Source organism: Mastomys coucha, unplaced genomic scaffold (genome assembly GCF_008632895.1).
Source record: "Mastomys coucha isolate ucsf_1 unplaced genomic scaffold, UCSF_Mcou_1 pScaffold21, whole genome shotgun sequence".
NCBI classification, from domain to species: domain Eukaryota; kingdom Metazoa; phylum Chordata; class Mammalia; order Rodentia; family Muridae; genus Mastomys; species Mastomys coucha.
In genome coordinates, this window is record NW_022196904.1 from 185,859,548 (window position 1) to 185,869,656 (window position 10,109).

Here is a 10,109-nt window from a genome sequence, read left to right on the forward strand (position 1 = left end):
ACACTGTGAGCACACTGTGAGCACACTGAGCACATGGTGAGCACACTGAGCACACTGTGAGCACACTGAGCGCACTGTGAGCACACTGTGACCACACTTAACACACGGTGAGCACACTGTGAGCACACTGAGCACACTGTGAGCACACTGAGCACACTGTGAGCACACTGAGCACACTGTGAGCACACTGAGCACACTGAACACACGGTGAGCACACTGTGAGCACACTGAACACACAGTGAGCAGAATGGCAATACTGGTTGTCTTTCCCAACCTTCTCTATGCACTATGTAGCACAGTGGCTGACACATAAACAGTTACACACATGATGGTTGAAAGTAGTCCTCTGTACATCAATTCGTATTGCCTTCATCAAGAATGTTGTATTCATGTGAGAATGTACCTGAAGCAGGTGAAAGGACTTTATGTATGCATCCTATGAGGGAAAAACACATTAAAGGAAAATTTGAGAGACCATCCCTGGTCATCCTCTCCAGCTTAGAGGAAAGTAAGGTGTTCTACAGATAAACAGGAGAGTCTCTGTACCAAGTTACCACAAATGCCCAAGTTCCAAGAGTCTTTTCTTTTGGCTCCTGTTATTTAAATAGACTAGTAGTGCAAATATTGAGATTAATGATAATGCTTGGTTAATGCTTGTCTCATTTTATTTCATTACTTCATTAGTTAATTTTAAATTAGTAAGCATGCCTGAACTTATCATTTTTGTCAGGACCACACATCTGATTATACGGAGCTTCCAGCAGTGAATCCCTGGCTTTACCGCATCTCAGTTTTGGTTTGCCATTTTTAGCTTTCTTTCCTATTCAATCTTTATGCATCCAAATAACGTATATGTATTTGATTTTTAAAAATTTATAGAAAGTATATCGTTCTCTATGTAGCCTTTGGGGTAGTTTTAAAATTTAATATTGCATTTCTGAATCCTACAGAGCACTGCATGCAAATGAAACTTTGTTATTTTCACTGTTATATTATTTCATGGTGAGACTATAGGACTATTTCATCATTCACTGATAGGCATTTGGGGCCATAAATTACCCTGTACAGCTGCCAATTTAAGTCTATTCTTATAACCTCAATATTCTTATAACCTCAAATAAACCAATGCCTTTTGAACATTCATAAATAAATAGCATGCTAACTGTCTCTGTTCTTGTAGTGTTCACAGAGGGAGAAAGAAAAAGAAAGAAGGAGAGACAGACAGACAGACAGACACACACACACACACACACACACAGAGAGAGAGAGAGAGAGAGAGAGAGAGAGAGAGAGAGAGAGAGAGAAGCAGATACAACCACTACTTCAACCATAACTACAGAGAAGAGAAGAGAATTTGCTCTTATGGTACCTACCACATAGTGGGGCAGAACAAGGGGCAATAACACTGACTTTATTAAAGTGTTAGTGTGAATGTGCTTGCATGGGTGGATGGGATAGGCTGAAAGGAAGCAAGGAAGCTGAATAGAGGTATTTCAGGGATGGGAAAAAGATACAGAGAATTTGGAAGATCCTCTGGGAATGGTTGAGCAGCACTGATCTGGTCCTGCTCTGGAAACTTTGAAGACTGAGGTGTGTGTGTCTGTGTGTGTGTGTGTGTATGAGAAAGTGTTACTCGGCCTCCAGTGGAGAGTCTCAAAGGAGACAATTTCACCGAATGAGATCATGTCACCAATGAAGGTACAGCTTAGGTGCATAGAGGAAGGGGCTTGTGAGTGGATGGGTTTAGGTAGGCTCCCGTGCTTCCAACACACACCAAGAAGAACATGTCTGGTAGTGTGGGAGATATTATGAACACTCGTTTGCCAATAGATAACTTATGCTATTTATGTAGATTGAAAAAGACAGAAATGTAACTCTTCCTCTAAATGGCTGCTAGCATAAACCATTTAGGCTCATTTTTGAGATGTACTGTATCTCACTTGTTCTAAAATAAGCTTGTTTACTTTTCTCATTGCTTTCAGGATAAGTCCCACTTTGTTTTTGGTGGTAGAAGCTCTCAAGTAGACTTTTATGATCTATCATGACTGCACTCTGGAAGACCCAACAAGCAGCTGAAAGAGTCAAGTGCAGATATTCACACCCAACCAAAGGACAGAAGCTGCTGTTTAGGAAAGGCTAGAATAAGCTGAGGAGGAGGGTGACCCTGTAGTAGTACCAGTGGTCTCAATTAACCTGTACCCCAAGGTCTCCCAGACACTGGACCACCAACCAGGCAGCATACACCAGCTGATATGAGGCCCCCAACACACATACAGTAGAGGACTGCTGGGTCTGTGTTCATTCAGAGAAGATGCACCTAACCCTCAAGAGACTGGAGGCCTCAGGGAATTTCGAGGTCTAGTTGGATGGGGGTGGGTGATAGAGAGAACCTCATGGAGACAGGGGGTGGGGAGGAGGTATGGGATGTGGAACAGTAAGATGGTAGACCAGGGGGATGTATAAAATCTGGAAAGTGAAAAAGTAAAAGGAAAGGAAGAAAGGAAGAAAGGAAGGAAGGAAAGAAGAGAAAGAAAGAAAGAAAAGAAGGAAGGAAGAAAGAAAGGAAAAAGAAAAAAACTTACTTAACTCTGAGGGAGGCTCCAGGACTGAATCTGTGTCTTTCTTCCTAATTGAGTGGCTCTGCATACAGAGCCACAATAGTCTAGCTTCTGATTTGGGCTAATGCGCATATTTCTTTAAGAAATGGGGGATGAGGAGAAAAAACACCCAGAGGTTTAAGTAAGTGTCTGAACTAGAAAAATGGCATGAAATTAGGTCATTAAGTCACAGTGACAGTGAAGTGTCCCAGAAACAGTAGTCTGGAAGTTGCTACCTCAAGTAGCTGGGTGAGGAAGTGATGTGGTTTATGTACAGGGGAGAGCCAAGGTGAACCGTGTCCAGGTGGCAGGAAGAAGTGGGCTCCGTGAGACTAAAGCTACCTTACAGGAAGGCAAAGGATGTGTCGATTTCTCAAAGGTATATATTGGGTACTGACTACTTCTTTGGCCCAAAGCATTGGAATATTTCACAGGAAAAAAAAAGTTTCCAGTAACATGGAAGAACATGGGAAGCACAGGCCCTGGTAGGTAATAGCCCAAGATTCAAAGTTGGGCATGTCTAGACTCACTGTTGACTACGCATGGATGACCTTGGGAATTTGATTCAAGCGCTTCATGTCTCAGTTTCTTTTACTCTAAGGATAAGACCGATCAGATATTACTTTATTTATTGTTCCTCTCTCCCCTAAAAATAGACATTCTCAATGGATGGGGACTTGAGGTGTCATACATGTTGTCTTTTTAGAGCCCTGAACTTTGAATATACAATACATCCATTTTGAATGAGCAAATCCCTACATAACTATAGTTGCTTGATGGAGAAATGAGGAAAGTTCTCACAAATCATTTAGTTAAACTGCCTACTTTGTATTAAAAATTGAATAAAAAATAGCTTGGCAATTTGGTCCTATTTATCTCCATTTTTGAAGAAGGAAAGGACCTGGCTCAAACCTGAGGTGAAAGATGGATCATATTTGCATCACTTAATGGGGACTGTTATTCCTTCAGTGGAAAGTAAGAATCCAACATCTTGCAGTATCATTCAGGGAGATTGATTTTCTCCTTCTCTTGAATCTCATTCAGTCCCAACCTGAACCCCATTTCCTTCTCACAGACTCTGCAATGTCCCAGATGTTACAGTGTTTGCACTCTCGGTTCCATGAAGAAGAGCTTGGCTCCTCTCTACCCTTCCAAGTCCTAACCTCTCCAGGGTCCATCTCATTCTCTCTATCTTTTCTAAGGTTCTCCTTGTCATCTCCCTCCACAAGCAGATCTTTACACTTTTTTCTTGGATACAAATTTAACACAAGGAAAGCCTCCGCCTTGACCTCCTGCCAACAGGACCATGGCCTATTTAGAATGACAGCACTTTGCTGAAGGATGCTGGATACCTACCTAGAGCTCCACCCAGTGCGAGGTGCTGCAACAGAAGCCAGCAGTGCATCAGGGAGGTAGCCTGTTGTTCTGGGATTTAGCTGAGAAGGGCTCGGAGTCCCTGAAGCACATCTTATTTCTCTGGAGCAAAAGTTTAGTGATGTATCAGTCTAGACAAGCTGTGGGATTTATTCAACACCCATGAAGGAATTTCTGCCCCCTGGCAAAATGAAAGGGCATAGCAGATGGTATTTTTCACATTGTGTTTGTGTGTGTGTGTGTGGGGGGGGTGTCTAAGAATTCCCTAGTTGAGTAAGAATAGTCCAGTTGTTTTCTTTTAAAGGCAGATTACATTTCTCAATGAAAGTATACTATATACAATATTTACATTAAACAGTAAGAAGAATGTAGAAGAATATATAAAATAGACAAAACATGGGCTACTCCAGGTAGTATATACTGTAGGGAGGCTGGAATTTGCTGAGACCCTTGAATGAAACAAAAAGATCATGCTTTATGATGGAGTATCTAAAACACCACACAGCACAGCACAGCACAGTACAACACAACACAACACAACACAGCACAGCACAGCACAGCACAGCACAGCACAACACAGCACAACACAGCACAGCACAGCACAGCACAGCACAACACAACACAACACAACACAACACAACACAACACAGCACAGCACAGCACAGCACAACACAACACAACACAACACAACACAGCACAGCACAGCACAGCACAGCACAGCAGAGCACAGCACAGCACAGCACAGCACAGCACAGCACAGCACAGCACAGCACAGCACAGCACAGCACAGCACAATACAATACAGGTGCAGGAGGCAAGCTGAGATTTCTTTTAGATGCTCTCCCTCACATTCGCTGGACTCCTCATCAGTACCCAGGTTTGTCTATATCTTTCACCAGGCTTCACACTATCCAAATATTAAGGGTAGCTTTTGTAAAGAGTACGTCCCACAACATGCAGAATGTGAGTAGGATATTAAATAAGATGCAGAGTGAAACAGAAGCTCCAAGGCATGCCAAAGCTCACAAAAGCAGAACTAAAAGACATTTAACTTCCCACCTGGAAAGTTCAGTCCCAAGACTCCCTCAGATATGAGCCCTTGTTTCTGGAAGACAAATATTGGACACCATGGATGTTTTGCCATCACCACAATTAGTGACATACACATATGTCAAACATGGAATCCATGGGGAGCCCTGGGGTATGCCTCCAGCCAGATCTGATCGCATGCAGGGAGATGCGGGGGCTACAAATTCCATTGTTGTATATTGTTTTGTTCCCTAAGTCCGCTAAGCAGAGAGGCAGGTTCTGATTTGAGTGAACCCTCTGGAATGATACAAATTGAGGCCTCTAGCAATGCAATCATGTCTAATAAGCCTTTAATGAGGACATAAGCAGCCTCAGCTTACCTCTGTTGCAAAGCGGCAACTACACATAAACCTCAATTACTCAGACATTTAAAAATCAATTTCAAATAAAATGTCCAGGTGATGGAACTAAATTAATTAGAGCAATCAGGACATATGCACAGTCCTGGCATGCCTTATCAAGACAATTGAGGCAGGCAGCTCCTTTAATGCAATAAGACAGGCCAACTTAGTACCCCCAGGGGCTAAAATGGGGCAGGTCTAATCTCCCAGCTTCTCAAGAAGCAGAGGAAGATTCCAGTGGGCAGTGAGTACTGGATGTAGCAGGGACTTAGCCCTCTGAGGCTGTGTTTGGAATGCTGTCCTCATTTTCTTTTAATATAGTTCTGAAGATAAAAGGTCACCCAAGCCTGCCAATCTGCTCCAACTTGGCTTTCAGCAATAAATTGATATTGTGACATTATTCTGGTTGTGTCTATTTACCATTCAATATACTGATATCCTAGGTAAAAACAAATTAGAACAAATCCCTCCTATACTTTGATGGATCATGTACAGTGCAGTGGGTGCTATGCTGGACACATGGGGACAGTATAACTTCTGGTTTGATTACATCAGGTAGAAGGAGAAATGAAGCCAACTCTCTAGGTTGTCATTTCTAACAGTAGCATAACTGTGGGCATGACAGGCTTTTCATGCCTGAGCCTGAACTCACACAGAGAAGAGAAAACATCTGGGCTCAGCTCTTCAACTCCCCTTGTTTCTGTGACTTGAAGATACTTTCCAACCGTTGAATCTTCTCTCCTTTGCTAGTACTGGCAGGAGCAAAATTTTGTACTCAATCCTAAACAAACATCTAACACATGGGGCATTGCCATCATCAGTCATGGAGTTTATACTTAGTGATTTGTCCCAGGGACATGTGTCATGACATGTATGTAGACATAGGAGCACAACAGTGGCAGTTGTTTCTGTACTCCCACCATGTGGATTCCTGGGACTGGACTCAGGTCATCATTTTCATGGTAAGGACCTTTACCCATCAAGCCATCTCATAACTCCAAAGCTCCCTTAATGGATATTTATTAAGCAGTAACATCTGTGCTAGATACTTAATTTACATTATTTTAAGTCATTAAAACCACTCTATAAGGTGTTACTGTTTAGTTTTCTCTTCTTTGTGGGTTAACATCTTGTGTAGGATGGGATGAATTGTAGAGGTACAGTCAGAGCTGGCCCTAATGAAAATGGGATGGAGGAGATTATCGATGTACATCCTTGAATTCGAAGGTCAAATGACCCAGAGCGCCATAGTAGCAGTGTTATACTCCAGCAGGAAGAGACAGAAAATTATCTGTTCCTTGTCTTTTGTGCTTCATAGGCCCATATCCAACCGCTGCCCAGCACACTGAGGGCAGAGCTCCTCTTCTTAGTCTATTCTTGCCTCTGCTGTTTTTGGAAACACAGGCACAGCTAGAAACAACGTAGGTAGTCCTTAACCTAGTGTAATTAAAGATCACAGCACTCCCTTGCAGTTATCAAAATATAAGTTTATAAGTTATATATATTTTATATATGTAATATATTTATTTGTATATATACCATATATAATATTTTTATATTATATGTACAGTTTATAACTTATACTTTGATCACACACACACACACACACACACACACACACACACACACACATGTGTTGATTTTACTCGCTTTTGAATCAGTGTTTTGCTCTGAGCCAAGCTGCCACTTGATTTTTCCTTCCCCTGCTCAGTCTCTACAGGTGCTAGGGTTACAGACTTCACTCCCCTCACTCATCCATGAGTATGAAATCTAAAGACTAAAATTATGACTTATATTTAGATAGAAACTAGGAATGGTGGCACATGCTTGTAACCTCAACACTCAGGAGGCCGAGCCTGGCAGGACGATCATGAGTTTAGGGACAGTCTACACTGCACAGTGAGTTTGAGAACAGCCTGTAGTTACATCCTGAATCAAAGGAAAAGGATTGATAAAGTAGACCAATAGAATGGCAAACCTGGTTCAAAGGAAACAAGAGGAAGAAAACATGTTGTCATTTGAAAATATTAAAATGGGTTTGCTAACTGATTAAAAAAAACTGGTCAGTGTCTTTAAGAGCAATACATTAAAAAGCCCTCTGGTTCTTTTCTACCTTATGTGCATTCACCAGAAGGAAAATATGACTTCAGAATATCAGTATTTGCTTCTTTTCTAAACAATAGACACAACATTTGATCACTGGCCTCTTCTTCCAGGTCTAGGGTCATCACAAGTTCTAAAGAGTCATAAATATTTTTGCTTTACAAATAATAAGATCTCTGCTGAAATTACTCACGTATAACCCTGTGGCAGAAAAATAGCCATGGATGATACATGAATAGACACATGTAGTTGTGTCCTGGAGGACAAAACATTTCATTGAGTCAGTTAGAGCCTAAATAGGGCGCTGTTAAAAGACACATTTGCTATCCTCTGTCATCCTCCAATTGTTGTTGACTCAGATTTTTTGATGATGCTGGGTAGGCTGAGCCTCCTGGGACTGAGTCCTTTCCACTCACAGAGAGATTTTGTATATGCTCAGATAGACCACTTTATCCTCCTACCTGCCCTCAAAAGAACTGAGGGCACCCCCATCAGTTAGCTCCTGCCCCAAGCTTTATGTTTGCAGTAAGATTAAGCAGCCTCTGCCCTTGGATGATTTCTGTTTGCTTGGATACTTTTGTTTTGTTCGTAGAAAGGACGTGTGCTATTAAATTGATTTTTTCCTCTTAACTGATAAGTTCAAGGAATAATTTAAGTAAAAGAGAACCCTAGCTCACCTCTTTGCCTCTTACATTTATGACTTATGGTAGGAGAGTAACAAGGTATTTATACACTGGGGAGTGTGTAAATGAAGGGAATCTCTGTAAATGGAGTGCTCAGCTGTATGTGTGTGTTTACATATAAAGATTATGTGACTTGTCCTTCAGGTCCCTCTCTTGACATCATTATTGGAACAGTGGTGATGCTTCTGGATACACTACCATGTCTTTGCTGTGTTAAAGATCCTCTCTCTTCTATGGCTCCATGACCATTCTTTATTTCACCATTTATGTCCCACTGTTGCCCAGTGTAAGCTTTTCTCTGACTGTTAACATGGGGTTAATTTGCCTTCTGCTTGACTTGCTTCTGTGCACAAGGAAGCACAGGGATTAACAAGGACAAAGTTCATGAAGCCATCACTGTCCTCTTGTCTCCAAATGGACCATCTTTGTTCTTCCCAGTTGCCCATTTTTAAGGTTCTCATATCCCTGACTTATAGACAAGGGAAATGAACTTTGGCAGTCCAGGTCACCAGCCCAGGGGTGTCCTCTGTCTGAGCACTGGACTTTCAGTGTGGTTCTGAAGATAACAAACCCTCCTGTATACCACAGGAAAGTTGTTTTGAAAACACTAATCATTTGGTACCTTATTCTCCATTTTTGGCAAAACCGATCCTCTGTGGCATAAACTGAAAATAAACTGTTCAGTGGCTACAATCAAACAAGAAGCTTTTAACATGGTGTGCCCAAATACTTCAACAGCTCATATCCCATTTCTCATCTCCTAGCTGGTCGATAGAGAAGAGCTTTGGTATGGATTTCTCACTTCTCAGGGAGTGCTAGTCATCAGCACTGCCACCACGATCAAGAGAATGTTGCTCTGTGACCATGCCAGAAACTCAGGTCAGTATCATCTAAGAACATGATGCACAGCTGGATCAGTCCAGCTGCTTTATATCCATCAAGTATGGCCCAAGTTCCGAGAAAAAAATGTGTATTCATGGCTACTTAAATATCTTCATATTAGGGCAGAACAGATGGATCAGTCAGTAATTTACTTTGCAAACCTGAAGACTGAACTTTGATCCCCAGAACCTGTATAAAAGGCTAGGCGTGCTGAAGTGTACCTCTAACCTGCCCTGAGGAAGTTGAGAAAGGCTGGACCTCTCGGCTTTGATGAGCAAGCCTGGTCTATTTGGTGAGTTCCAGGCTAATGAGAAACCTTGTTGCAATAAATGAAAACAAAACCCTGGCAGATAGCACTTATGAAGTAATATCTAAGACTGTCCTCAAGCCTTCACAAGCTTATACATACACATACACACGTGTACATATTAAAATACACACATCCACACAAACACATATTCACAAGTTATGCCCTGTACTGGTGAGGGCAGCCACTGTGATAACATAAAGAAGTAACAGAGAAACTAAAACAGAAACCTCCTGCACAGGATCTGACTTTTGACTGGGAGGCATTGTATTATACTGATTTTCTGTAAGAATCATGGTAGGCTGGATCCAAGGCTTTTCTCCTCTTTATCTCCATTACAGATACTGGTGTAGAAGCCAGATCTATTGTGATGACCTAAACCCAGCCATCAGATGCTCCCATGTGTGACTTTGAATCTCAAAATTATGACACATCTACACAGGCTTCCAGAGATGAACCAACCCCGATTGCTTTGCTGGATCATAAAGTCTCTGTACAGATAAACAAGGATATCGACATGTCCAGCCTAGGGCAGCAGTTCTGAAAGGTTGTTCCTGGTTTAGAGTCTTTATGATGTGGGGTTCTCCTGATTGTTACACATTTTCTGAATTTGGTTCTCCAGGCACACTGTAATGTTTTGAGGCATTCTAGCATTTTCCAGAAAGTTCTTCTTCTTCTCCTTCTCCTTCTCCTTCTCCTTCTCCTTCTCCTTCTCCTTCTCCTTCTCCTTCTC